Here is a 27,907-nt window from a genome sequence, read left to right on the forward strand (position 1 = left end):
TTTGCTAAAAAGTGATCAGGAGCAGGTTGAAATTTTCATCACAAATATAAAATATTCATTACTATTTTTATTCACAATAAATTCAAATTAAAGTTTCCTAAAAAGCTATATTGTCTAATATGATGACAGAGATAACTACGTATTTGATAGCCAGTCTTTAAAGTACCGGCTAGTATAAAGGGACTACTTTGGCTTCCCTTTGGTTGTTTTTACAACAAAAAGACTAATATTCTTTGTAGATCTCCTACTTTATTGTTAACTGTAGACAGAGACAGGTGGAGACAATGGTATCAAAGAGCATTTAGAAATGTTCTCATTTTTATTTAAGATTTTTGACAGTGAAGAATTCATAAAATTCTATTAAATGAAATAAAATTAGATTAAATTCTCTTGGCTATACAATAACCATCTATTTCCAAATAGGGGACATATTCCATAGTATAGTAACCATTTTAATATGTAAAATAGTTCCATATTTTTACCATAAGACTTGGCTAAAATGTAAAACATCCTTGCAATAAAATTGACAATGTAGTTACAATAGCTTATAGGATTTCAGAAATGCCTCCTAAAAGAAATAAAATAATGGTCCTAAAATAATGGTCATAAATTAGATGGAGTAGGAGGGAACATCACACCACCATGACAGAGTAACATGGTCCTTCTCCATGTCAAAGTGACAGCCACTTAATAACAATGACTTAAGATACAGAAGAAATAGAGTATGTTCTTCAGAAGGGATGGCACAAGAAGATAATTGCTATGAACAACCCCTTCCTAAAGTCCCGAAGAGCTTTTCAGGGAGCATAATCTCAAAATGGGTGAAGACCATTTATATGACATGTTCCAGGATTCTCTGTATTGCAATACCCCCTTCCGTGGGCTGCTGTCCTTGTGCTACTTCTGGAGGCTGCTGGTGGGACCCACTTTGGTCTCTTGATTTCAGCTGAAGAACTGAAGGCCTTAGAAGCAAAATAAACCTCCTTTGGTGAGGACTGAGATTCTGATTTGATTGCAGCTGGGGAAGAATCTACTGCAGTCATTTACTTGAAAAACACACGTGCGGAAGTCCAGAGCATTACAGTACATTTGGATTTAGATTTCTTCTGTTTCTTTTCTACTGGGAATTTTACCTTCACTTCTTTTTTTGCACTTCTTTAACTGCTTTTTCTCATAGTAAAGTCTTCCTCATTATGTTCACTCTCCTCGAAAGCAGAATCATTCTCAGACACAGCTGCATCTTCTGGTGTGGTATCAGGAGCACTGTTACTGTTGCTGCCTTGCAGGTCTCTTCCTCTGCTGAGCTGCAGCTTCAGGTGCTGCTTTTCTTTTCCCTTGAACATGATGAGCATCCCCTTTCTCTGTAATCTTGTCCAAATCTAAAAAATCACCAGCCATGGTGCAATTAGAGATATGCCAAGACTGGGGCCGGGGATTTAGCTCAGTGGTTATGCTGCCTGGCTTGCAAGCGCAAGAGCCCGAGTTTGATCCCCGGTACCAAACAACAACAACAACAACAACAACAACAACAACAACCTCCTATAGAGATATGCAGAGACTTTATTTCTTTTTTACCATTGCTGTGTTTTTCAGTGCTTTTATCTCGAGACTCCTGCGCATCATTGGTGGCTGTCGGAAGTTCCTTCACTGGTAAAGCTACAGCAGTGTCTAAGGCCCTCTGGAAGACCTTGTCACCTAAGGCCATCCTCGCACCCTTTTCAAGAGTTTTCTCTTGCAGTAGGATGTCTTCTTTCTGGAGATTCTTCAAGTTATGTTTTTGTTTGCCTTGTTCGAGCTCTTTGGGTGTTGTCCTGGATTTCTTGCTTAAAGGTGCTGTTGCAGAAATAAAAATCATCATCTCAATTAGAGTTCTCAATCTGTGAGAAATTGACTGGTTTCTTCTTTCTCACAGGGTGCACTATGGTCTCCTTCAAGAATGTAAATCTGGAGGCTGGGTATTTAGCTCAGTGGCATCGCGCCTGCCTTGCAAGCGCAAGGTCCTGAGTTTGATCCCTGGTACCGAGAAAAAAAAAAGAATGTAAATCTGCCTCGCTGGCAACTTTTAAGGATATCCGCTTTGTTCTGTAGTCTCATTATGACACGGCCCTGCTGGGTACTAAGGGTACAGTTTTGATTTGAGTCTCTGCCTCTCCTCACCCCCCCCTTCTCTTCTTCCTCTCTCTCTCTCTCTCTCTCTCTCCTGTCTCTCTGCAGTATTGGGTTTGAACTCAGGACTTTCAAACTGGCTTGAACCCCCTAACCTTTTTATTCATTTACTTTGTATTTTTAGATAGGGTCTAAGTTGCTAAGTTGCCCAGGTGGGGCTTGAATTTCTCATCCTCCTGCCTCAGCCTCCTAGAGTTCTGATATAACAAATATGCTTGACCATACTGATGTGGCTGTGAGGACTCATATTTTCAATGACAGATAGTTCTCAGCTGACTTTTCTTTATATATTGTTTTCTCTGCTCTCCTTCCACTCCTTTTGTAAGGAGTGTTTCTGTGGTAAGTTGGCCCTCCTCCCCTACCTGCTCCATGCACTTTGTCTTTCTGGGGAGTCCAGTTGTGTTGGAGACAGTTGTCTCACTGGAAGGATAATGATTCTCCTTCAGCCTCGGCCTTGGCTCTCCGTGAGGACTAGAGATGCAAGCCTGGGGATTTTCTCATTTTACTCCAGGGGGTCATCTTAGGCTTGTTTCCCACCTCTGTTCACTTTTCTCCAACTGGGAAGGAGACTATTTGTGAGACTTTTAGGAATATCAGCTTCCCACCTTTCCCTGCTTTTCCCACCCTGATAAAAGGTCGGGTACGATTCTGATCATGCCCCCAAGCCTCTTCTTTTAAGGAGTATGCCTGGTGTTGTGTCCTTTTTTCTTTTTTCTTTTTTCTTGAGTGCTGCTTATGTACTTTTGGCCAGTTTGACCATAATTTTTTAATACAAAGTAGAGAAACATATGCCTCAGTGCCCGCCACACATTGAGCAGTAGCAGCTGCTAATGTGACTCTGTCCACCAGCCATGGGTCAGGGTGACTTTCAGTGTCTGTTTCTTATGAAATCCTGAGCAGCCCCTGGTGTTTGTTGTCTTTGGAGAGAAATAAGTGCCTATTGTTGTTAGAGTTGAATTCAGAAACTGAGAAATTTTAATGGATTGAGAAATTTGAATGAGACCAGTGGCAGCATGCTGGCCTTCCTGGGGTGGAGGTGTCGACGGAGCATGGTGTTGACATCCCCAGACAGCCTGCAGCAAGTGTGCTACAGCCAACTCTCAAAGATTTCTGGAGAACTCATAAATATTTGAAACCGGATTTTTTTTTTTTTTTTTTTTTTGGTACTGGGGATCGAACTCAGGTCCTTGTGCTTGCGAAGCAGGCGATGAAACCACTGAGCTAAATCCCCGGCCCTAAACTGGATGTTTTTGATACCCTTAGTTAGCTTTCTCAAACACGAAATGCCCAAATTACCTTCTTGCTAGTTTTAGCTAACCAGTTTACTTCAAAAAATGAGCAAATAAAATTCACTGCTCTGAGACTCTATAGTTTTTTCTCCCCATCTTTCCTCTCTTGAAAATCTTGTTTTTGCTGCTGCCCCAAGACTCAATTTCCTGCTAACCTCATGGGTGAAAATCAATTGCATGAAAGATCACTAAAATATATACAGCACAAGGAATTATCTCTGAGTTATTCTTTGAAAGCTCCATGCTTCATACTTTAGATTTACGATTTAGCACCTACATGACACACGTACTTTTCCATTTTCTGTTGTGGCTGCTTTTAAGACTCACTACTCACACGTGTCTAATGGAAGCTGTTTCCTTGATCACCTGTTGCTTGGGAAGAAAGGGCAAAGTGATTTGTGCAGATTAGTCGGCCAGATAAAGGAAGCAGCCTTTCCGGGCTAATGAAGACTGACAGGGTAACGTCATGCGTGAGTTAATCTTTAGGCTAAACAGAAGAACTAAGAAGCTATGAGTTAATCTTTAGGCTAAACAGAAGAACTAAGAAGCTATGAGTTAATCTTTAGGCTAAACAGAAGAACTAAGAAGCTACCCTTGGTTTCCGTGTGATTGATTTATTTAGATTCCCTGAGGCCCGCTCTCCCCTTCCTTCAGACTCATCTTACTCTCAGTTTTGGCCCAGCCTTGACCCTGTGAACCCATTCAGTCAATTCTGGGTGTGTCTGAGGCCCTCTATAGGGTGAGGTCCTCACAAATTCTACGTAAACTTGAGCAACCTGCCTGTAAATTGCTGCTTTGAGATTCATGCTGTTTGTTAACTGTGAAAAGTTTCCAAAAACCCCAACAGCAAAGAAACCTGTTGAATTTCGTCTAATTCAGTGGCTTCCCTATTTGCAGTCCTGTTTTCCTCTTGCTCTCCACCCCACTTCACTGCCCCCAAACACACAGAGGACCAATGATGTGGGGAGGGAGGGGCCCAGTCTGGGAAAAACTGGCCTTCGTTCCCGGAAAGGACTCCACATTATTTAGGCCTAATCTTGGCTAGTCTTCCACCCTTGATTTTTAAATTCCTTTTTCTTTTTTAATTAAAAGTTCTGTTGAGGGTATAATGCCAATATGATTAACTTTATCTTTAAGGTCCAAAATTCCATAAATCCCTAGTATTTTTTAAAAGTGTGGTGACGTTCACAGAAGTTAAATTTGTCATCTAAACCACAAAGCATTTTGTATGTGTACAGTGTATGCAGCTGACCGCATTGTCCAGCTCCAGAACACTTTTCAGCACCCCAAAGGAAGCCTTGCATCAGCCATTTCCACCCCCGCCCCGTCTTGGGCAACCCATATGACACCTTGTCTCGGAGAATTTGACTCTACTGGGGACCTCATACTAGCAGAATCACCGAGTTGGACTTTCTGTGTCTCACATATTTCATTTAACAGAATATCTTCCAGGTTCATTTGTGTTGAAGCACATGTCAGAACTTCCATCCTTTTCAAGGCTGAATAATATTTTGCAGTGTGAATATTCCACATTTTTTTATCCATTCATCCATCAATGGACACTTCTGTTGCTTCCACTTTTTGGCTATTGAATAATGCTGCTGTGCATATGAGTACAAATAACTGTTCAAGTCCCTGATTTCATTTATTTGGGCATTTACCTAGAGAGTGAAATTGTTGGATTATATGGTAATGTTATTTTCAGTTTTGGGGGCAATTGTCATGCTATTTTCCACAGTGTCTGCACTATTTTATGTTCCCACCAGCAGTCCACAAGGGTTCCAGTTTCTCCACGTTCTCACTAACATTGTATCATCGGTTCCTTTTAAAATATTAACCATCCTAGTCCACATGAAGTGTTACCTCATTGTAATTTAGACTTGCACGTCTCGGTGATTAGTGGTGCTGTATTTTCATGGTATTGACCAGTTCCATATTTTCTTCAAAGGAAATGTCAATTGGAGTCCTTTGCCCATTTTAAGATCAGGTTTATTGTTGTTGACAAACCTCTAATTCTTAGCAGATCCAACATTCTCCCTCTCTTGAACTTGACTTCTGGGGAGATGCTGGTTGGCATTCATCTCTCTTCTATTGACCTCTCCCCATCCAAATTCCCCACCAGTCAACCATGGTTACTGTCTTAGTGTTAGTCAGTTTTCATTGGTGTGACAAAATACTTGAGGAAAACAACTTCAAGGAGGAAGGGTCTGTTTCGGTTCATGGTTTCCTAGGCTTCAGCCCATGTTTAGCTGGTTCCTTTGCCGTGGGCTGAGGAGAGGCAGAAATGTCATGATGGAAAGGCAAGGCAGAGGAAAGCTGCTCACCTCATCGTGGCAGAAAGCAGAGAGAAAGAGAAAGAGCCAGAGAAGAATGGCCCAGGGACATGATATATCCCTTAAACCTGCACCTATAATTGTATGTTTCACCTACTTAGGCCTTACTACCGAAAAGCCCATTGAGGAATGGACATATGGGTGGGTTAATCCACTTGATGAAGTTAAGACCCTCATGATCCAACCACTTCCTGAAACCCAGTGTTTGGCAACTACACCATCAACTCAATGAGCCTTTGGTTGAACAGTTTGGATGACAACCAAACAGGCTGCACAGAACATCTTCTGTCACACTTTTTCCACGTGCCAAGTCTTGGGCTCACTAGTTGGTTCCACAGAGGGGAAATTTATTTAGACCAACTGTCACTGTCACTGTTTTCTTTTCCTTCCTAAAGGATTGTCATCTGCTCTCTGATCTTAGCCAGCATGACTTTGCTAAAGCTACATTTTGGAGGTCTAAGAGCTTCCCAGTTGTTCTGTAGGATCTGTGTTGATGACTCCTCCTTCCTCAGAGGCTCCTTTGGTCCATGGGGTGCATCTCTGTGAGTCCTGAAGGGCCATAGGTTTAGGAGAGTGGGCTCTGGGCACCTTCATCTGGCTGCAGGTTCTGCCTTCGCCTACAGCCTCTCCCTTGGAACCAGGCTGGAAAATGTACCCTACAGGTTTCTCTTCAGTATTAGGGGGCATTAGCACCCACCTCCTGATGTCCAGGGAGGACTAAACATGAAATCATATGGACAGTGCTTAGAACAGTGGCTGGACACAGGAAGTGTTAGTAGGAATTGGCTGCTGTTGAGACACTGATCTGGTTTTTGTGTGCTTTGTGTAACTGATCTCTTTTCATCTCAATTTTCCCCCTTGCCTCTTGTTTTCTAAAGTCTGTTCTTTGCTCTCCATTGTTGGAGTCCCAGGTGTTGTCCCTCTTTGGCCATTTTAGTGTCCCTCTTTATACAGGTAGCTCTAACCAGGCCCCCTTCAGAGTTAGTGGGAGGCTTCTCCCAGCACAGATCTGTGTCGTAAGGAGATTTACCTGGAGCACATTCCACAGTCTCCAGATCACTCCACATCAGCTGCCCCTCACTGGCCCATCCACAGCTGTGGCAGTGCTGCTCCAGAGATGGAAGAGTTAGACCTTTCACCAACTTCCTTGAATTCATTATTTTGAAGATGAAATCACAGGGTATCACCCTGCACAGTGGACCTACTGGGACCATGATAAGGGGTTATTTCCTGAGCACATGTACAGAGGAATCCCAGGGCTTCACAAATCAAACAAGCCTCAGAAGTCTGCAGTTGTCTGGATTATTTCCTGAGCACTCACTAGTTCCTGGGTACTGCATTAGTCGGCTTCGTGCTGCTATGACAAGGTACCTGAGCACCTAATTTAAGTTTTACTCAGCACACATATGTGGAGGTGTGAGACCAGGACTGGGCAGCTTCATTGGTTTGGCTGTGGGTGAGAGTGGCCCACCACGGTGGGAGTGTGAGATTTGTACATAATTTGTACCTGTTAATATTTGAATTAATTCAATCCTGTTTCTAGTTTTGTTATTCCTGATTCTTTGTATAATTTGTGCTTTCTAAATTATTTGAGAACATTGTCATTTTCTTTCTTTAATAATGGAAATACTTAAGGCTATGCATTTAGCTCTGCAAGGAATTTTGAATACATCCAAGGGATTATATCTAGTATTCTTATGTGTTTTATTTTATAAATAATCTGCTATTTTACATCTAACTTCTTCTTTGACCTTACAGTTAATTTTCTTTCTCGCTGAGTGGTTGGGAATTCATGATGTTTAACTTAACGCTAATTCCTAGTTGTATTGCTTTGCGACCAGTATGATGGTCCATTTCTTTTTAAATTTATGTATAGTTATACTGCTGTCCAAAAGTATGTAGTTATAACGATGATAATGCTGGTTTAAAATAAAGATAACTAGCATTTGAAAATAATGATTCTAAGCCACTTACTTTAGTATACACTTGGGCTTTTGTTTTACCAACTGAGTTTTAAATTCAAATAAAATATAAATTCTTAATAAAATTATTAGATCAAGTTTCTAGTTTTGATTTTTATGGGAAAACACACCGTGCCTGTGGGGTACCAAGGAGCACTCAGAATGGTACCAAGCAGCACCTGTAAATGCAGCAGGACTCTCCAAAAGCCTGTCAATGTTCAATGTGTTAATGAGCTTTTGCAGTGTTGTGTGTTTAGTTGTGAATCATTTCGCATTAGTATCTGTGGTTTTCCTGCCAAAGTCCAAAGCTGTCTGCAGTGAAAGCTGTGTGTCTGTGGACAGATTCCGAGTGAGGGACATGGGGAAGAGGTTCCACAAGATACCCAGATGTCACAGGAGGTGGTTCGCACACCGGAGGCTGACTGTCAGTGCCTTCTCTGACAGTCGCAGCCACACTGGCAGCCACTTCCTGCACAGTGAGGTACTCGGAACTGCTGGGGCATCCGCATAGGTGAGCGAAATCGAAATCCGCCCCCCCCACCCCCCGCCGGCTTCTCTGTCCATTTCTGGCATCCAGGCTGGTTTATTCTTTCAAGTGAGAGACAGCGAAAGACACAATGACTGGACTTGCCTGTGACCAAGTGATGATGCTTGCACGCTTGCGTCCCCTTTCTTTTTAACTCATGGAGTTGGGCCCTGCTCATTTGACTCCAGGCAGGATGGTTTCTGTGGATTCACAGCAAAGCTGTGAGAGCCTAGCGATGAGCAGAGGAGAGAAGGCTTCTCTGGGAGGTAGACGAGACAGAAACACTCGAGGAAAGTACAGGACACAGCCAGTGTTTTTGGGCTGGTTTTGAGCACTTAATTTCACCAGTTGTCTTCTCTTGGATAACTGTCACTGCCCTAGACAGAAATGGAAACCTAGTGTAGAAAATTTACACAGAAAACATGTCACGGTTTTTCTTTCTTTCAAAATGTTCAAAGAGAAAGGAGGAGGCGCACCGTGACAGATGAAGTGCGGAGCTGCTGTGGGGAGAATTACGCCTAGGGCTGTGGCTGTATTTGCTGTTTAGAAAGTACACAGAAGGTGCCTGTTGGAAGATATTCGCCTGTCTGCCTTGGGCAGTTTCATGGGTTTTATCAATGAATTAGTTTGCTAGGCCACCCACAACAAATTAGCACAAAGTGGGTGGCTTACGTAGGAATGGATTGTCTTGAAGTCCTGGTCGCAGAGTCCATACGAGGAGGGCTCTGTTAGATGCATCTCCTCCAGCTTCTGCTGGTTGCTGGAGATCTTTTTAAAAAAATCTTTCATTGGTACATTTTAGGTATACAGTACATTTACATTTATCATTGGGTGCTTGTACCTGTACATGATGTATCTTGATTCTTATTTTTTTCCCCATTCCCTGTACTCCCTTTACCCCTCCACCCTTCCCTATTTACATAGATTTCGTTTCCATTTTTTTCTTTTCTCATAATTTTTCCTTTCCCTTCTTCCCTTTCCCCTTCCCCTCCCGCCATGCCTCCACCTTTGGACCTTTTCCTATTTCAAATTATCAATTATTCATTTTAATCATTTTAATCCTTATTTACACTTTCAGTTTCTCACACTAGAGAAACTATTTGGTATTTACACGTCTCCCATTTATTTCACTTAAGAAGATGGCCTCAATATGTATCCACTTAGCTATAAATGTCTGTAGCTCCTCATTCTTTATGGCTGAGTAGTACTCCATTTTATAAAAAAACCCATCTTCTTTATCCAGTTTCCAGTTGATGGGCACTTGGGCTGTTTCCAAGCTTTAGCTATTACAAACTATGTCGCTATAAACATGGCTGCACATATATCACTGTGGTATGATTCTTTTAATTCTTTTGGGAAGATACCCAGCAGGAGAATAGCTGGGTCAAATGGGACCTCTAGCCCTAGTTCTTTGAGGTATCTCCATACTGATTTCCACAGTGGTTGCACCAGTCTACACTCCCACCAACAATGGAGAAGGGTTCCTTTCTCCCCACACCCCCGCCAGCATTTGTTATTGGTTGATTTCTTGATAGCAGCCATTCTTTCTGGAGTGAGGTGGAATCTCAGTGTTGTTTTCATCTGCATCTCTCAAATGACCAGTGATATTGAACATTTTTTCATATATTTATTTGCTGCTTTTAATTCTTTGTCTGAGAAATGTCTGTTCATTTCAGACGCCCATTTTCGGATTGGGTCTTTAAATTTGGGAGGTCTGATCTTTTTAAGTTCTTTATATATATTCTTGATTGTAGATCTTTGTCTGAGGTACAGCTGCTAAAAATTTTTTCCCACATGTAGGTTGTCTCTTAGCTCTGTTGGTGGTTTCTCTTGCAGTGCAGAAGCTTTGTAATAAGATGAGATCCCAGTTGTTGATTCTCTGTGTTAGCTCCCATGCTACTGAGGATTTGTTCATAAAGTCTTTTCCTATGCCAATGTCTTCAAGAGTTCTCCCTAACTTATCTTCCAGTTGCCGGAGATCTTTGATGTTCCTTGGCTTGTGGAAGCATGTCCCAATCTGCTGTTATTTTGCCTGTGTCCAAGCACCCTATAATTAAAAGAACACCAGACATATTGGATTAGGGGCCCACCCTACTCAAGAGTGACCTCTTTTAATGAATTACATTGATAAAGATCCCATTTCCAAATGAAGTCCTCTGTGAGGTACTGGGAGGCAGGACCCCAGCACATGAAACTGCAGTTCAGCCCATAATAGTAAATATTCAGTAACTCACCCAGTGACTGTGGACTGAACATCTATTATATGAAATGTACTGTGCAAGATGTTGAGATTTCAATAAATGAAATGTTTTTTTGTGTCCAAGGTACCTACAGTAAAGAAGAAAACATAGAATAAGCATCTGTAATAAGGTAGAACTATTTAAAAGTATGTCCAAGGAATTGTGTGGGTACCAAGCAGGAAGATGTTGGTCAAATCTACTTATAATGGAGATGCCAGGGAAATTTTGCTAAAGAACTGAAGTTGAAGCTGGACTTGCAGGAAGTAACAGGAAGTTACCAGGTAGACCTTGGACAATCTGGACAGAAAGAGCAGCAAGGAAGTATGAAACAGATGGTGTGTTCCCAGTTTAGGCAGCTTGTGGTGCTGTGGAGTGTGTGTGTGTGTGTTCACACTGCAGAGGATAGGCAGCCACTGGAGAGCTTTAGTGTTGGAGTGACACTGCTGGACTTGTGAATTTGGAAGTTTCTGGTGGACAGCGTGGAGGCTGGACTGGAGGAAGGTGAGTCTTTGTTCTGCAAGATGAGGTGGTGGAAATGGGCGTGGACCTGCTGTTTGTGTCACTGAGTGGATGTCAGGACAAGTGAGGAATGGAATTTGAGATGTCTGTGGGCTGCTGGATCTGTGGATGTGGAGCTGTATCAGTCAGCTTTCTTGTCCTGAGATGCAGTACCAGGTATCCACAACTTAAAGGAGGAGAGGCCTAATTTTACTCATGGTTTTGAGGAACTCAGTCCATGGTCAGCTGGCCCCAGGACAGAAACATCATGGCGGAAGGGTTTGGTAGAACAAAGAAGCTTAGTTCATGGCCACCAGGAAGCAGAGTAGGAACAGTACCAGAGGGGAAGGGGCCAAGAGCTAGACATTTCAGAGGATTATTCAACAAATAAACATCTCCTACCGCTTTCTTCCCATCTAGCTAGGTCTTGGGTTTCCTGGACTCTGGGACTGCATTACAAGGTAGATGCAAGATATGATCCTTCCTGTGCTTAGTTTTTCCTGACCCAAAGAATTCTGCTGGGCAGTGAGCATTATACTTTTCTGTCAGGAGGCTGAGTGATTTGGATCTGGGAGCAGAGGAACCACTGTCCTGGTTCACTGGAGGGGAAGGGATGTTGATGTGGCTCCATCTGCTGAAGGCCCTGAGAGCTTGCTGTGGACCACTGTCTTGCACTCTGATCCTTCAGTAATCAAGGACTTGTAGAAGTAGACGGGGTCTCAAATCCTTTTGTTCCACTGTGCTAAGCTGCTCCTGAGTGCAAGGGGAAAGGTCAGTTTGGAAGAGTGAGGTTATTACACATAATGACGTTGACTTTCCCTGGTTCTGGCCTTACGAGCAACCTGGAAGTACAAGAAGGTTAACAGAACGTTACTGTGGACACCTTGACAAGTGCTGATTTGCGATCTGGGCACAAATACTTGTAACCAGCACAGTAGTTAAACACAAATGGCAATTGTGTGGGCCGGGGATTTAGCTCAGTGGTTTCGCTGCCTGCTGTGCACGAGGAAGGACCCGGGTTCGATCCCTGGTACCAAAAAAAAAAAAAAAAGGCAATTGTGAAATTTGTTTCTAGCATTTAATGTTACTGTTTGCTTTCCTAAGTGGACACAAAGATTTCCTCTGAAGCCTTTCATTGTAAACCTACCAGAAATCCTTCATTCTTGTGGATGAAGGAGGAGCCTTTTAGTGATGCTAGAAATTCATTTCAGGGAGAATGAAGCTTTGAATTCTAGAATCAAGGTTCCAAACATGGAAACACATTGATTTAAGGTAATAACTATTAATATTTGCAAGATTCGTCCTATTTGACAAATTGCATTCAAATATATCTGTTTTACTTCATCCTCCTGGCAGTCCCACCGTTCAGTCTTGGCTTCCTTATTTTTTGGTTGAACAAATGGAGGCTCAGGTATTTTAGAAATTGCAGTAAAGTCAAAAGGTTAGGATGGGGTGAACGGTGGAGGCCTGGACACTGGGTCTTTATCCTACCTGTGTGTGACTAACTGCACCTGGCCTCCTCTTATCAGTAACTTCCACACCCCCTTGAACCACAATGAACCTCTTTTTTTTGTGTGATTCAGTACATACCTCGGACTCATCACACAATACTCGTCTGTTCCTCTTCTGGTCTAATATTAAAATCAGTTCTAGCTGTTGGCCTCATTAAATTGACTTTATGATGCCATCACGGGTCATGGTCCAAGGCTGGAAACAAGGTGCTGAGAAAGGAATGGATGTGTCATTCTGGGGGGGGGGTAGAAGGGAGGACAGCATTGGTCACAGGGTCCTCTCTAACTGCCGGAGGGTGGAAATGTTGGGGTGCAGATGGAATGTCAGGGAAAATGGCTCTATCACATCCCCCATTTCTCAAATTCAGTCTGCTTCACTGGCCTTCCTTTGTTACCATGGGGGCCAATCTGCCAGTCCTCCTGTCTCATTTCCATTTGTCTTTGAGGACTTCAGTCTTGCTGTTGCTCACTTGCATCTGTAAACACAGGTCTAGGTCGTGCCATCTTGGAGGTTCAGTGAACTGCCTTGGCAGCAGTGATTGGTGATTGTGCGTGTACTGTTTTCTGAGCTGGTATCTTCTGTCCTTTTAATCTTCAACTCCTGGGACCAATCAGTCAGCTAAATGCTGTCAATGCATTCAACTTCCAATGCTATGTTTGTTCCCTTAGTCTTCTCTGTGGAGATTCTTATGCTCTTTGACACCAAGATTAGAATCTTTGCTAGGCCTGGGGTTACATCTTCTGCTGTCCCAGCAACCAGGATAGGACATTTTATGCTGTGGAACTGACAGAGGTCTTTCTGAAATTCCCATCCATGCTCGTGACACATCACAAACCACAGGGGTCACACACTGACACGTTGGCACTTGGAAAGTTTGCTCAGCGACCCCACACCTTGGGTCCTTGGCTTTTGGGTAGAGATGGGAATGACCCAGAGAGTCGCTGTGAAGTTGATTGAGAAAGCACATAGCAAGAACCTAATAATGCTGGCCAGAGAAATCGCTCCATTACTAATATACTCACTTCCGTAAATGATTAATGGAATGAAGCACTCCAGGAATAAGATGAGAGGAGAACACATCATGGCCCAGGGAGACAAGAGAGGTCACAGAATTCAGAACCCAGCTGGATCTGCAGCCGTACCGGGGTGGGGCATGTGATGAGCATCTTAGCAGAGAATGTCATCCTCTGATCCCCTCTTACTGCTCCCCAATGGCCAAGCCCGAAAGGCATCACCACCGAGACAGCCCCAGATGATGTCATTCAACGGGACAGCCTGCTGGGGTTTAGAGAGGGATTGGCCCATTTTTTAAAGTGCCATGGACACACCATACTTTTGCCAGTTTCCTTTCTCCAGGCAGAATCTGGACCAGTTCCTCCTCATCCCTAGGATCATGAGGTCCTGGAACTGAAGAAAACATGTGAGGCCACCCTCTACCTCCTCGGTGTCTTCCTGTGGAGAAGAGGAGGCTGCAGATTGGGGACAGGGCTCTTGCTGTCTTGGACCTCTCTGTTCGCTGTGTTCTCTACTTCATTAGGTGGGATGAAAGCACACGCACAGGTCCCACAGGTTCGGGGCTCCCTGAGGGCAGGCAGCCTGGGTTCATGTTGGGCTTTGGGGACCTGGCAGAGAGGAGAGCACACCAAGCATGCTTCAAAGCAAGAGTTTGCCTGTTATTTCTCATAATTTTTACGGGCTCTGTGGTTGGAACCACATTTTCCTGCTGCACTTCATGGTGTCTCCTGCAGGTGTCCTGCTAGCGTCTGTTCCTGGAGGGACCCTTCTCTTGTGAGGGGACCTACATTATGTGCCCCTTGAACATTATCTCAGACTGAGCACACGGGACCCGCACGTACTTTCTGAATTAAATTTTTTTTAAAGGATGATACAAGAAGCCATGCCTTTCTCCAAGACTTAAAAGGAGGAGCTCTGTGGGTTCCTCTCTTCTCCCTCGAAGTCACTGTAAGAGGCTTCTCTTCCTGCTCTTCCTGCCCCATGGGACAGGAGAGAAGCCCCCGCTCCTGGAAGCCATTGCCAGTCCCAGGTGTGTTCCAGGGAATCCAGAAGGAGAGGATGTGTGCACTCTGCCTCTGAAGGGGGTGACAGGCAGTGTCCCCCAGCCCCGCGACCAGGTAACACCTGGCACCTCTGCTGCCATTAAACTTCGGTGTACAATCTTACTACCTCACTCCCCCAATCTTAGGATCTTAGCTAATCTCGGAACTGGCAGTCTCCACGTTTCCTGTTACGCAGGAAACCACTGGGGCTGCCTGGTCTCAGCTTCTGTGTCCCCAAGGCCCTCAATCGGTGTGTCCTGGATTACCTCCCCACGTTTCCCTGGGCTGCCCGGTGGTTCCCATCTCCTGCTTTTCCTGCTTTGTCCTGTCTCCCTCTCATCTTGCTTGGGCAGCTTTGCCTTGGCCCTGGGTCTTGCCAAAGCTGGACATAGCGGTGCATGCATGTGATCTCAGCTACTCTGGAGGCTGAGGCAGGAGGATGGCAAGTTTCAGCCCTGCCTGGGGAACAGTGATTTGGGGAGACCCTGTCTCAAGATAAAAAGTAAGAAGGGCAAAGGATGTAGCTCAGTGGTAGAGCACCCTTGGATTCAAACCCTAACACGACAAAAAAAAAAAAAAAAGACAATTGTAGGTCTCAGAGAAAATGAACAAAAGGCCACTTATTCATGAACGTCCCTCAAGTGCCAGAGAGTTTTCTTTTAGCAGAATTGGAAGGTGCTAGAAGAAGAATGAGGTTCCTAGAGTAAAAAGAGGGGATGCAACAATCTGGGATTGGCTGGAAGGGGTGAGAGGCAAGCTCTCTGGGGATGTTTCATAACAGGAAACACTGCTTGCTTCCTGCAGAAGTGGGGGCCCTGTCTGTGGTCAGCTACTTCCTGGAGCAAGTAAATCACCCAGCTGCTTCTTCAGCTAACTTCCTGATGGTCCTTACGGGCACGGTGTGCCATGCAGTCCATCTCACCTACGGCTGTTGTCATCGAGGCTGCTGCTGGGACCCAGGGCGGGACCCTGCTGGTGAGGAGGCCGAGTGCTTGGGCTCGTGTGTTGACTGAAGCCAGTTTGGCCACCGGTCCTCTTGGTTCTTTTTGATGGGTGATAAGATGAGCCTAGTTAGAGGGTCAAGTACACCTCTTTCCCATAGCCTTGCCTCATGGTACTACTGGGAGAGGAAGTTCCGGCGAAGTTCCTGCTGTGCAGACAGAAGACGTCCACACACCAACAGCTTGGGTCATCCTGCACTGGGCTCCAGAGAGGGTGCACCTGTTGGCCTTTAGTCACTTGACTTTGTAAGAGGCACCAAAGGTAGGTTGGAGCCTGTTCAGAAGTGTGATTCCATCACCCTCAAAGGCAGCTTTGGGCAACCAACTTTTCCAGTCCAGTGGCTGGAAACAGGACCAAGCCCTGCATCCTGCAGCAGTCCTGTGGTACTGGATGCAGGGCTTCCTGGAATCTTACGTCCCACTCCTGCACATGGGGAGCATGTCCCTCAAATGCTAAAGAAGGAGCCGCCCAGGCACCCTGAGCGCTGTTTGTAACCAGCACTGTGCTCCTTAGCAAAGCTGCTGTGTGGCTGAGGACATTGGAGGTCCCCGAGGGGCTGCCTGGAGCTGCGCATCTTTCTGATGTTGGTCCTGTTAGGTGAATGGTGATGACCCAGTGAACGAACGGCACCAGCTTGAATTTGGGTGTTCTGGGGTGGGGTGCAGGGGGCTCTTGGAGTGACTCCAGAGGAGAGTCCAAGTCCAGCTTGCCGTGACCTCGAGGGTGGGGTGGCTGTGAAACGTCCTGGCAGAGTAGGCATCATTCCTGGGCTCAGACGGCTTGCAGCGGGAACATGGGAAGCCAGGGGGTGGGGAGGTGGGGGTCAGACCTATCATTTCTCGAGCTTAAAGGGTAGTAAAGGAAAATGAGGTAAGAGGTCAGGTATGGGTGTGTGTCCTCATCAAGCTGCTTCGAGTTGGGGGAGGCGAAGTTATGGCTGGTGGGGACGACTGAGCAGTGAACCAGGACATCTGTGTGTGTTCCGTCCATTCGGTGGGCAGGCAACTCTAGGTGTCATTGCCACACAGGAAGAAAACTCCCTGTGAGCAGTGCAGGCACCGACAGATGGTAGGAGGCTGCATGTTCTAATTGGATGCTGTTGGACCTGGGGTGGTGACAGCTAGCCCAGTAGAGTTGATACATGGAGAAGGAGGTTAATACAGGTGCAGCCCCAAGGACCCATAGGGTAGGTCTGTGTTTGAAGTGATTGAGGCTTCTATTAGGAGCTGATGGGTCACATTGTTCAAGAACAGCCAGTGGGAGGATGGAGACTTAACTTCCAACACGGGTGTGATTTGGATGGGTCTGGCTGAATGTGAAGAATTTAATCACTTAGCAGAGTCCTTGACCCCCTTGGTGGGGATATGGGTAGCCTGTCTATCAGTGGAATTGAGGGCATTCTCAGTGGGGACCCATGGATGGGGGCCCCTCTGTAGTTTTGATGTTCAGTGGGGGGACAGGGAGTTTTTGGGTTATGTTGCACTTCCCCTGGGGGAGGTTGTCCAAGGGGAGACCCCGGGAAAAGACCTCCCAGTGCAGGCAGGGCCCTGAAGGGTGGGTGGTTGGTAAGGATCCAAGTTTCCTGAGGTGGAGGTGGAGGATGGGGGGTGTGTGTGTCAAGAACTCCTCATTTCCTATGGAAAGGTGACTGTATCTGTGGCTCCCCAGAATCTGACAGTTCAGTCTGTAGGATCTTGAGAAAGGCTGAGATCTCAGCCCATATAAGAAGGGGTGCTAGGTGGGCCATAGACATGGGGCATCTAAGGGGATAGATTCTCAGCAGGGTTCTTCCCTTGGGGTGTTTGATATGAGATCTAGCTTATGGAGGAACTAGCCCTTGGCAGTGAGAGACTGGGCAAGGAGGGTCAAGGGCCTTGTTGGTAGGGACACCTTTGGGGGAGCAGGAAGTAGAGACAGGATGTGAAGGAGGAGATCTGGGTGGGGGTGAAATGTGAGGACTTGCCTGGACCCAGAGATCAACGGTGGCATCTAGAAGAGTGACAGGCCTGTTGGGATGTTTTCGTCCCGCAGCAGAGTGAAGTGGGTGAACCTGGGGATTAGAAGTGTCCTTAAATTTGCAGTGAGTCAGAGGGCCCAGCAGGGAGGAGGTACAGGAGGGAAGGAAAGTACAGGTGTGTAATACTGACAGTCCGGTCGAAGAGGAGGAGGAGGAGGACTGCGGCCGGAGTGAAAGGGAGTCTCAGCAGGCTGCCCCAGGGTCTTGCTGAGCTGGATTCTGGGGGGCCAGTGAGGGGCCACCTGGAAGAGGGTGGGACTCAGTGGTGGGGTTAAGGTCATTTATGTGGCTCCGGGATGGGAGTGGTACCCGTTTGACTGCTGTGGGAGTGGTGAAGAAGAACACAGCCAGCAGCCCCCCCGCCCCCCAGCTGGCTGGAAGGGATTGTGTGGAGGGTGGAAGAAGCACTTGTTGCCTGGGGGTAAAGGGAGAGGGGACTGGTGAGTGAGAGGGCTGTGGGGGGAGGCGAGCACCTGTGAGGGCTCGCAGGAGGCTTCAGCATAATCTTGGAGAGGGCTGTGAGGAGGGCCAGGCCCTAGGGGAAGGGACAGCCATAGGTCACCTCAGATGGACTCAGGCCAGCAGGTTGTTTGGGAAGGGCCAGTGGCAGGGAGTCCGGAGAGCCGAGTGAGGTGGTTTTGTCAGCTGGATTGTTTGGGGCTGCAAGGCTCTCTGAGACAGGCCTGGATGACGGCCGCCTTCAGCGGCAGGTGGCTGTCTCTGAGAGAGCTTCCAGGCTGAACACGGGATTTTTGTGTAGCGAGAAAGCCAGGGGGAGTGCGGATGAGGGTCGGGGGAGGGCTGTGAGTTGTGTCTGTCCAGAGGTAGCGTTGGGAGGAGCGGTTGGGTCGCGATTATGTGACCCACTAGGGGTTTGGAAAGGGCTGCTGTGCGGTGGGGTTGAGGTCGTGGTGATGGAGGGTTTGAAGGCGGCTGTGAACGATGTCCTGAGCCAGGGAGGGCACGAGGGTACGGCTTTGGAGGCATTAAAGAGGTCTGGCTATACGGCCAAAGGTGGGAGCTCAGAGGCAGAGAAAGCCAGCTAGGCTGAGGAATGAGAGGCGGGGAATGGGAGACGAGGACGCACCAGGGATGAACGAGAGGATGTATGTTTATGGAGTACCGTAGGGTGCTGTCATGTGGGGATGCAAAGGCTGGTGGTCAGCTCCCACCGTCTCTGCTGAAGGCTAAACTGTAGGTCCCGAGCTTGTTGACAGAGGGGAATAAGTGGCCCCTGTGAGGAGAAATGACACAGAGTGTCCCTTGGCCAGAGAAGAGCTGCAGGCCCCACCAGTCTCTGGCTGGAAGAGCAGGACCCATCAGATCAGGTGGGCAGGGCTCTGGAGTGGGTGGTCCCACCTCTGTGTCCACCGTCCAGGGGTCCTTTAGATCTCACAGAGGATAGGATTTTACGGGGGGCTGCAGATTTGGGCATTGCTTTACCTGATGCCCAGTTTTGCTTCATCAGAAGCGAGGCCCAGGGGTTTAGACTTTTGCTTGGGTCATTGGCCTGGTCGACGTGTTGTGAGAAGCCAGAGGGCAGATTCACTGGAGGCTTTTGGGAGACCTCTCTGTCAGGTGTTCGCCTTTGGTAGACCTGGAAAGCAGTGGTCCTGAGACTGGCCATAGGGGTTTGAGGACCATGCTTGAATTTTGGAGTTTTTCCCTGATGTCAGGTGCTGCCTGGGAAATGAAATATCTTGAGAAAAGGTTGTCTTTTGGTTGAGGGAGGGTCTAAGCTGGCGTGGGCTGTTAGTATCTCTGTGAGCCAGGCCGTTACCTGGGCTGGGTTTTCTTGGGGTCTTGACAGATTTTTTGCAGTCTGTCAGGGTTGGTAGACTTAACGGAGGCTCTGTCTAGACTGAGGAGAAAGTACTGGGTAAAGGTTTGGTGTCTTTCCTGGTCTCTGTGACTGGGCTCGTGACTCCAGCTAGGGTTCTGTCTATGAACAGCAGCTGTTCCAGGGTCTTTGCGATTATTTTGGGTGTGGGTCTCATCGACGTGTGGGCAGGCATCATCTAAACTTGTTGTCCCTCATGGGGAGCACAGTTGTGGTAAGAATCATGTGTACGTCCCGACAGGTCAAAGGAGCGAGAGAGATGAGTGCACTCCATGCAATGGGGGGGATGTGATGAGAAGGAACCAATGTGAAAGAGAAAGAAAATACTAGAAGGGGGAAGAAGACACTAGTAGGGGAAAGGAAGAAGACAGATTAGGTGCCCAGCTGCATGACAGTGTACGTGCAAAGTTTTGGCATGATACAAAAGAGCTTTCTGTAGCTTATGGACCCATTGTGTCCCCTTCAGAACAATTCCATATATTCCCAGCGAGCATGAGGAGATCCTAGTGTTCCTGTAATGCTGACAAAAGGAAAGGGAGCTAGACTTCCGTGAACCTCTTACTGGATACCTTCAATGCGATCTCACTGAAGCCTCCCACAAGCCTTCGGTGTGGGCCTTTTAAAAATGAGAGCTTGAATTTGGAGAGAAAAATGGAGGAGCAGATAGAGATCGGAGACCTGAGCTCTGACTTCCCGGATCCCCGCACCCCCTTCCTGCCATCTAAAGGTGACAAATGTGTTACTGGGCCATGGCCTTCTTTTCACCGTTCTTCAGCCTCTGGGGGACTTGTGTTGACAGGTGATTGGCCCAAATTATGATGTGATCATGAGGGAGCCTAAGGCCCAGGGAGGCAGGTAGCAGTGTGACCCAGCTGGCATGGTGTTCCGTAAGTCATGGTGGGAAGTTCCCTCGAGGGCCTGCATCTTCTTCTGGTATTCTCGTCCCTGTCCTTGGCTGTTCTTCTGTGATGATCAAGCTCATTTCTAACTGGACAATCAGTGCACTGTATGCAAGGGAAATAAGATTGTCGTGCCCCAAGTGGCACTTTCCAGACCACCTGGGGAGCCTTCTTTGGTGACAGTGGCAGCAGGCACTGAAAGGTGCGTTGCCCACTTCTCGCGACACGGCTTGGGATGACTACAGAGACAGCTTTCTCAACTGATTTTTGTTTTCTTTCCCCTGCTTCTGGGAGTCTGAACCTCAGTTCTCTCACAAAGGAAATGGACCTTCTTCACCTCTCAAGGGAGGCAGAAAACTCTCCTTTCTTGGTGGATTTAGCCCAAGATGGCTTTCTTTTTTCTCCACATCTTTTCTTATCAAAGTTTCTCTAGCAACACACAGTCGTTTATGATGGATCAATTGGTTTCTTCACATCTTGAAAATAACCAGGAGTGGACCCATTAGCAGTGGACTGGTTTGTGCCTGAGTGTCTGGCCTGTACCTGACACCATCTCATTCTGTCTGTGATCAGCACACCTGTGTGGAGTGACCGATGCGGTAACTTTGACACGGTGGTGACCAGTGATCTCCTAGGCAAGCTCCTGTCCAGGGTCTCTGCTGGCCACAGGGAAGTTGGGGGAGTCGTGTCTTTGATTCTGAATAAAGACATTTGATTGCAGAACCCAGCTGTTCCAGCCAAATTCACACAGATGGGAACCCTCTGAGAAACACCACGTGCCAGGGGCAGGCAGTTGTCAACAGGTGGGAAGGCTAATTTTTACTCAAAAGTCCTGATCCTGGGTGGATCCCTCTGTAGTATTTTTCACTCTGTTTAGCAAAACTCCAGAGCAAAACATGAGTTCCCAGGGAAACTTGGGGCTCAGATGCCTATCCCGCACTGTCCTTCATGCCATAGGGCACAGGTGGATGCATTGCTGATGCTCCTTGTCCTGTGGAGCGAAGTGGTATGAAAATGAATCTTACTGATTCGGCGTGCTTTTTAAAACTCCACTGTCAGGAGAGCGAATGGAGAATGCAAAGTGGAGAATGCAATCCAAGGCTCCCCGCTGCTGTGGGAAGCCAGGTACCGAGGGTGGACAGGCCAACTCAGCCTGCGTGACAGTCCTGAGACACTGCAGACACACGGGTCGCCTGTCCCCACCGGCAGCCTGCTGTGTGTGAGCGGTGGGGGCGAAACCCTCCTCTAAAGTCAGCCAGGCTCCTCTTCTCAGAGGTCACTTGACTCTTACAAAATATCAACAAAGCAAAACTACCAAAGGCGCTGAAATTTAGGGGGACAGTTTCACTCTGAGGAGAGGTCAGGTAAAACCAAGCGTTTGGTTTCAAAGAAGAAAATGGATTCAAGTCACTAAGAAGCGCAATTTGGCTTTTAAAGACATGAGCGTCTTCTTCAGTCATCCAGGACTGTCCATCAGGCTTCTGTGTGCTGAGTTCTGTGCATTTACATATGTTGCAAAAGTGAAGACGGCGAGTGGTCTTTGCGTCCTTCTGGGGTTACTAATGGCAAAGGTGGGGGACACAAGCAATGAACAAACTACAACCTCATTAATTATGTTCATCCCGGACAGTGGGAGAGAGCCGTGAGTGGTGACCAAGGACGAGAACAGCGGGGAGGTGAGGACTAAGGATGCACATGAGAGGGCGAGAACCATCGAGGCAAAGGGTCAGCCCAGGGAGCTGAAGGGACAGGTGTGGCCTGAGGGGAGAGGCCGGGGTGGCCCCCTGAGAGAGGAGCAGGACATTGGGCGCCAGCCTGCAGAGCACCCAGGCCATCAGCCGAAGGACTGCCAGGCTGGCTTGTCCAGAAACAGAATTTCAGGCTGGTGGAGTTGAGATGGTTCCATGCAGCAGAGACTGGATATGGCCCCTGTCGCCTCTTGTTATGCAGATTGAAGGTGGGACTGGCCGCAGTTCTAGAAGAAGCACATTTCCTTGCTTTCAGTCTTTCGCCTGCACCAACGGCTCGGGCACCAGATTCCTGTCTGTCTGTCTGTCTTTCTTTCTTTCTTTCTTTCTTTCTTTCTTTCTTTCCTTCCTTCCTTCCTTCCTTTCTTCCTTCTTTCTTTCTTTCTTTCTTTTTCTTAAATCCTTTTATTGGTACGTTTTAGGTATTCAACACATTTACATTTCTCATTGGGAACTTGTACCTTTACACGATGCATCTTGGTTCTTAGTTTTTCCCCATTCTCTGCCCTCCCTTCAGTCCCTCCATCCCTCCCTATTTACAAAGACTTTGTTTCCATTTTCTCATATTGATTCCATTCCCTTCTTTCCTTTCCCCTACCCCTCCCACTTCCCCTTCCCCTTTGCCCCTTTTCTTCCTATTTCACATTACCTATTGTACCTTTTAGTCCTTATTTACACTTGCAGTTTCTCACACCAGAGAAACTATTTGGTATGTACACGTGTGTCTTATTTATTTCACTTAAGAGTATCACCTCAATATGCATCCAGTTAACTATAAATGTCTCTAATTTCTCATTTTTATGGCTGAGTAGTACTCCATTTTATAAAAAACCCCACATTTTCTTTATCCAGTCTCCAGTTGATAGGCATTTGGGCTGCTTCCAAGTTTTAGCTATTACACATTGTCCTGCTATGAACATGGGCGCACATATATCACTGTGGTATGATTCTTTTGATTCTTTTAATTCTTTGGGAAAGATACCCAGCAGTGGAACAGTGGGGTCAAATGGGACTTCCAGTCCTAGTTCTTTGAGGTATCTCCATACTGATTTTCACAGTGGTGGCACCAGTCTACACTCCCACCAGCAGTGGAACAGGGTTCCTTTTTTCCCACAGCCCTGCCAACATTTCTTATTGGTTGATTTCATGATAGCAGCCATTCTTTCTGGAGTGAGGTGGAATCTCAGCATTGTTTTCATTTGCATCTCTCGAATGACTAGTGATGTTGAACATTTCTTCGTGTGTTCATTTGCTATTTCTACTTCTTTGTCTGAGAAATGTCTGTTCATTTCAGATGCCTGTTTTTGGATTGGGTCTTTAAATTTGGGAGGTCTGATCTTTTTCAGTTCTTTATAGTTTCGAGATAGTAGGCCTTTGTCTGAGGAACAGCAGGTGAAGATTTTTTCCCACATTGTGGGTTGTCTCTTCACACTGCTGGTGGTTTTTCTTGCTGTGCAGAAGCCTTTTAATAAGAATAGATCCCACTTGTTGATTGTTTGTGCTAGTTCACGGGCAACTGAGGTTTTGTTCATAAAATCTTTTCCTACACCAATGTCTTCAAGAGTTCTACCTAACCTCTGTTCCAACTGGTTCAGAGTTTCTATGTTAATATTTAGATCTTTAATCCATTTTGATTTTAGTTTAGTGCATGGTGAGAGATATAGGTCTAGTTTTAATCTTTGGCAAGCTGAAACCCACTTTTTCCAGTACCATTTATTAAAGAGGCTATCTTTCCTCCAGGGAGGGTGTTTGGCTCCTTTATCGAAGATGAGATGGCGGAGTGTGTCTGGCATTGTTTCTGCATCTTCTAGTCTGTTCCACTGGTCCTCAAATCTGTTTCTTTGCCAGTACCATGCTGTTTTTATCACAGTAGCTTTGTAGTATAGTTTCAAGTTGGGGATTGTGATACCCCCTGCCATGTCTTTGTTACCTAGAATTACTTTTGCTATTCTGGGTCTCTTCTTGTTCCAAATGAATTTTTGGATTGTTTTCTCAAGATCTGTGAAGTATGCTGCTGGGATCTCAATTGGAATTGCATTGAATCTATACAGCAGTTTTGGAAGTATGGCCATTTTCACTATATTTATCCTTCCTTCCCAGGAGCAGGGAATGTCTGTCCATTTTCTGATATCATCTTCAATCTCTCTTTTCAGAGTGCCATAGTTTTCAGAGAAGAGGTCTTTGATTTCTTTCTTTAGGTTGATTCCTAGGTATTTCAGGTTTTTGGATGCTATTGTGAAAGGATCCTGTCACTTCCTAATCCTCCGTTGGGGACCTCATTCAAGCAGCTTGGATCTTATGGCTCTACTGTTTCTCCACCTTTAGGTTCACAGTGTCCTGAACCATGGGGGAGCTGCCCTTTAGGAGACGGTCTCTTGGCTTTGTTTTCAGGACATTTTCTATGGGGCTCAAGGTACCATTTCACCAGACCTAGGCAATCAAAAAGCTTTTATAAAATTTTCACATTTTCTATTCTGCTGACCCTTTTTTGGCTATATTCTGAATTCATTTTTGTTTTCTTTTGGTAAGAAGAATGACCCCAATGCTTTAGTTCAGAGCTTGCTAAAGTAATCAAAAGCCCATCTTCTTTAAACACCCAGTGTAGAGCTGGGGATTCAGCTCAGAGGCACAGTGCCTGGCTGGCAAGCGCGAGGTCCTGAGTTCGATCCCCAGTACCAAAAAAACCAAAAACCAAGTAAAAACCCAATGTATATCAACCTTCCTTGGTCTATGATGCTATGTTCATTCACATCTTGACAGCATGGATAAAATTGTTCAGTAAGATTGTTCAGCATTATTTGGACTGTTGTTCAGAAAAAAATACATCAAAGGCTGAAAAGAGGCTGGTTTCCAAGAATTACTGAGTTGGGCCACTGGCTGCTTATGAATTACAACCTACATGTAAAGGGTCTTAAAAAACTTATGGGTTTTCTCAAAAATAAAATAGAGAAAGCTTCAGTCGAAGGTAGATTGCAGCGTGAGAGGGCAGAGCCCGAGAGCTGCAGGTTCTCCATGGTGTGTTCACCTCTCTGCCACTGAATCTGATTTGGATAACAGCAGTGCTTTCCTCTGGGAATGGGAAGATAAGTCTGTCCTCCACACAGTGGGAATAAAAACCAAAGACCTCCAGGACCACTGGCCATGACAGTGCTTGGTGTAGGTGCTCGATAAAAATTAGGGATGCTTCTTGCTGTGGACTGAATCTTGTCCCCTCCAAGTCCCGTACTGAAGCCATAGCTCCTGATGTGATGGCATTTGCGGGAGGTTGGTCTGAATGAGGTCATGAGGGATGCTGTCCCCAGGATGTGATTAGCACCGTGTAAGAAGAGAAAAGGAGGCCAGAACTCTCTCTCTCTGCCAGGTGCAGACTCAACAAGGAGACACTATCTGTAAGCTAGGAAGAGGGCGCTCCCCAAACTCTCCCATGATGGCACTCAGATCTCAGACTTCAGCCTCCATAACTGCAGAGTGATGGCGTTTTATTACGGCAGCCCGAGCAGACTGAGACAACCCTCCTACCTCCATCCGTGCTGAGACCCCTGGCCACATGCATGAGTCCTGGACCCTATCTTCCTCAGTCAGCTTGACTGGTGCTGTCATATTGCACTGGTGGCCAGCAAGGACAGCACCTCAGACTCCAGACTCCTAAAGCCCTGGGAAGGACAGTGGGCCCCTGATGTCCTCAGCCAAAGTCCCAACTCCTGAGTGCTCTGTGAGGCCACAAGGAGCCTCCCTGTGGTCCCTCTTCACACGGCACCATCTTTGGAACCCACCAGGCCCTTCCGGTTTGCCTTGGAGCAGCTTACCCTGAACATCCGTGGGTGGATTCTCCATCCTCTTCTTGCCCAGTTAAAGAGAAAACAGATCTGGGTGTTAGTTCTAGGAGGAAAAACATTTATTTTTCTATTACAACAAGGGAAAAGAGACTTCAGTGTGGAACAGGGTTCTGTTTTTTATGCAGCATGGAAAACCTGGGAGCAGGGGAGGGATGGGGAAGATCTCACGAGAACAGGGGGCCAGGAGGGGATCCTGCCACAGCCAGGTTGTGCAGACCGGATGTGAAGGTGATTGGTCAGCGAGCCATTGTTGGGGGGATCCTGGCTCAACCACCTTAGTAGGATTCTTGCCAAAACTGGGCCACACAGAGACAGGCATGAAAGTCCAGGTTTGAGGCTACCTGGGAAAAGGACTCAGAGAAGCCTGAGTCCTTGCCAGTAACCCTTGCTAGGTGGCACCACAGTCATCACTGTGCCAGTCCCGGGAGCCACGGGCCCCTCACAGACTTGTTACCATTATGGCTGAAGCCCCCCCAGCCCCAGGCCCTGCTCCCATCTGCGGAGGCAGGCAGGCAGGGAGGCTTTCTGGAGAGAAAGAACCAAGGCTGAGGGCCCGGATGCCCCCTTGCACAGCTGTGGCCACATCAACGCCTTCCAGCAGGGATGCCCTGCCTTCACTGGCCACCTTCCCAAGACGGACACAGGGTTCCCTGTGGCCACGTCGGTGGGACAAGGTCCTCACTGGTTCCTGGCTGCCTGGAAGGAGCAGGATGAAGGGGGCTTTTGTCACAGACGCCGTGGAGCCGCCCCAAGGCCCCAGGCTGGCAGAGGAAGAAACTGTTTGCCTGGGTGGGGGATTTGAGGTTCCTTTCTCACCGAGGTGGCCGCAGGTGCTGTGAGCCCCTCTGTGCAGATGCTGGCGCCCGGCTGGTGGGGACCACAGCATCCCCGTGGGGCCCAGGACACAGAGCATGTGGAGAGGCGTGGGGCACGAGGCCAAAGCAGAGGTGGTGACTGCTTGTGCTAAGCAGAGAATATTCCAAGAGTCTTCAGCTGTTCTTACTATTTTTTTTCATCCTTACTATTTTTTGTAAAATTAAGAGATATTTGTCTTTATTTTATATTTATATCTTTCCCACTGCGCTCCACCCCAGCCGTGACTCCCAGCCCCTGACTTGGGATTGGACAAGCCAGAAGGTGAAGTCAGATAAAAATAAAATCCCTTTCGGGTGACGGGAGCTGGGGTGGCCTTGCGTACCCACAGTGCCTGCCCCCAGCGGTGCTGTCATTCAATCTGAAGTGTGACTTCACTCAGCCCAGAGAATGCTACTATGTCCATCCCGTCCCGCTGGATGGAGAGGGCCCTGGGCGCCCGTCTGACTCCTTGGATGGGAAAAAGTGGCACCGTTATCTTCATGGGCGTCTCGGTGAGCCCCTAGCGTGGGTTCCCTGTGAATACGGGCACCGCCTTCCTGTCCTGGAGCGGGCCTAACACAGCGCGCATGCGCACGCTCAATGTCCGAAACCATAGGAATTTCTTGTCGCACAGCTCTGGAGAGCACAAGGTCAGGACTGGAGTGTGGGCCAGGAGGGTGTTCCTGGGTCGGGGAGGGAGAGTGTGGTCTTGGCCCCTCCCTGCCTTCTGGTGTCTGGGGGCAACTGTTGGGGTCCCCTGGCTTGTGGACATGAGGCCCCTCTCTGTCTTCTGCCTCCCCAGGGTTCTGTCTGTGGGCAGGACGGCCTCAGGCTCACCTTTCCACGGGCGCAGGCGTACTGGGTGAGGGACCACCCTGCTGCCTTCGCTGGAGCTCGGTAAGACCCGGCCTCCTTAGACCACACTCCGAGCCCTGGGGGGTTAGGGGGAGCAAGCAGCTTTGTGAGGGGCGGGGTGCTAAGGTTCAGCAGGCGCTGACCCAAAGCAGGGGAGATGGTGCCTTTGTCACCCGCATCTCCACATTGTGCTAGGTAGCTGTCGGACATCCCTGAATGTGGGTGGAGCCCCTTCTGCCTTTAAAGACAAAGCTGTTTCTGTTAGGACCGGGG

The 27,907-nt window shown here is 47.2% G+C and overlaps 1 protein-coding gene and 1 pseudogene across 1 annotated transcript in view; one reads left to right on the forward strand and one right to left on the reverse strand.

The window, feature by feature from the left end:
* Positions 1–27,907, forward strand: part of B3galt5 (beta-1,3-galactosyltransferase 5) — a 60,799-nt gene that overhangs the window by 15,970 nt on the left and 16,922 nt on the right. The window lies entirely within an intron of this gene.
* LOC101714017 (RAD51-associated protein 1-like) lies at positions 256–27,844 on the reverse strand (annotated as a pseudogene).

This window comes from Heterocephalus glaber, unplaced genomic scaffold (assembly GCF_053883595.1).
Source record: "Heterocephalus glaber isolate CG9 unplaced genomic scaffold, H.glaber_assembly_v1.0 deba00000122, whole genome shotgun sequence".
NCBI classification, from domain to species: domain Eukaryota; kingdom Metazoa; phylum Chordata; class Mammalia; order Rodentia; family Bathyergidae; genus Heterocephalus; species Heterocephalus glaber.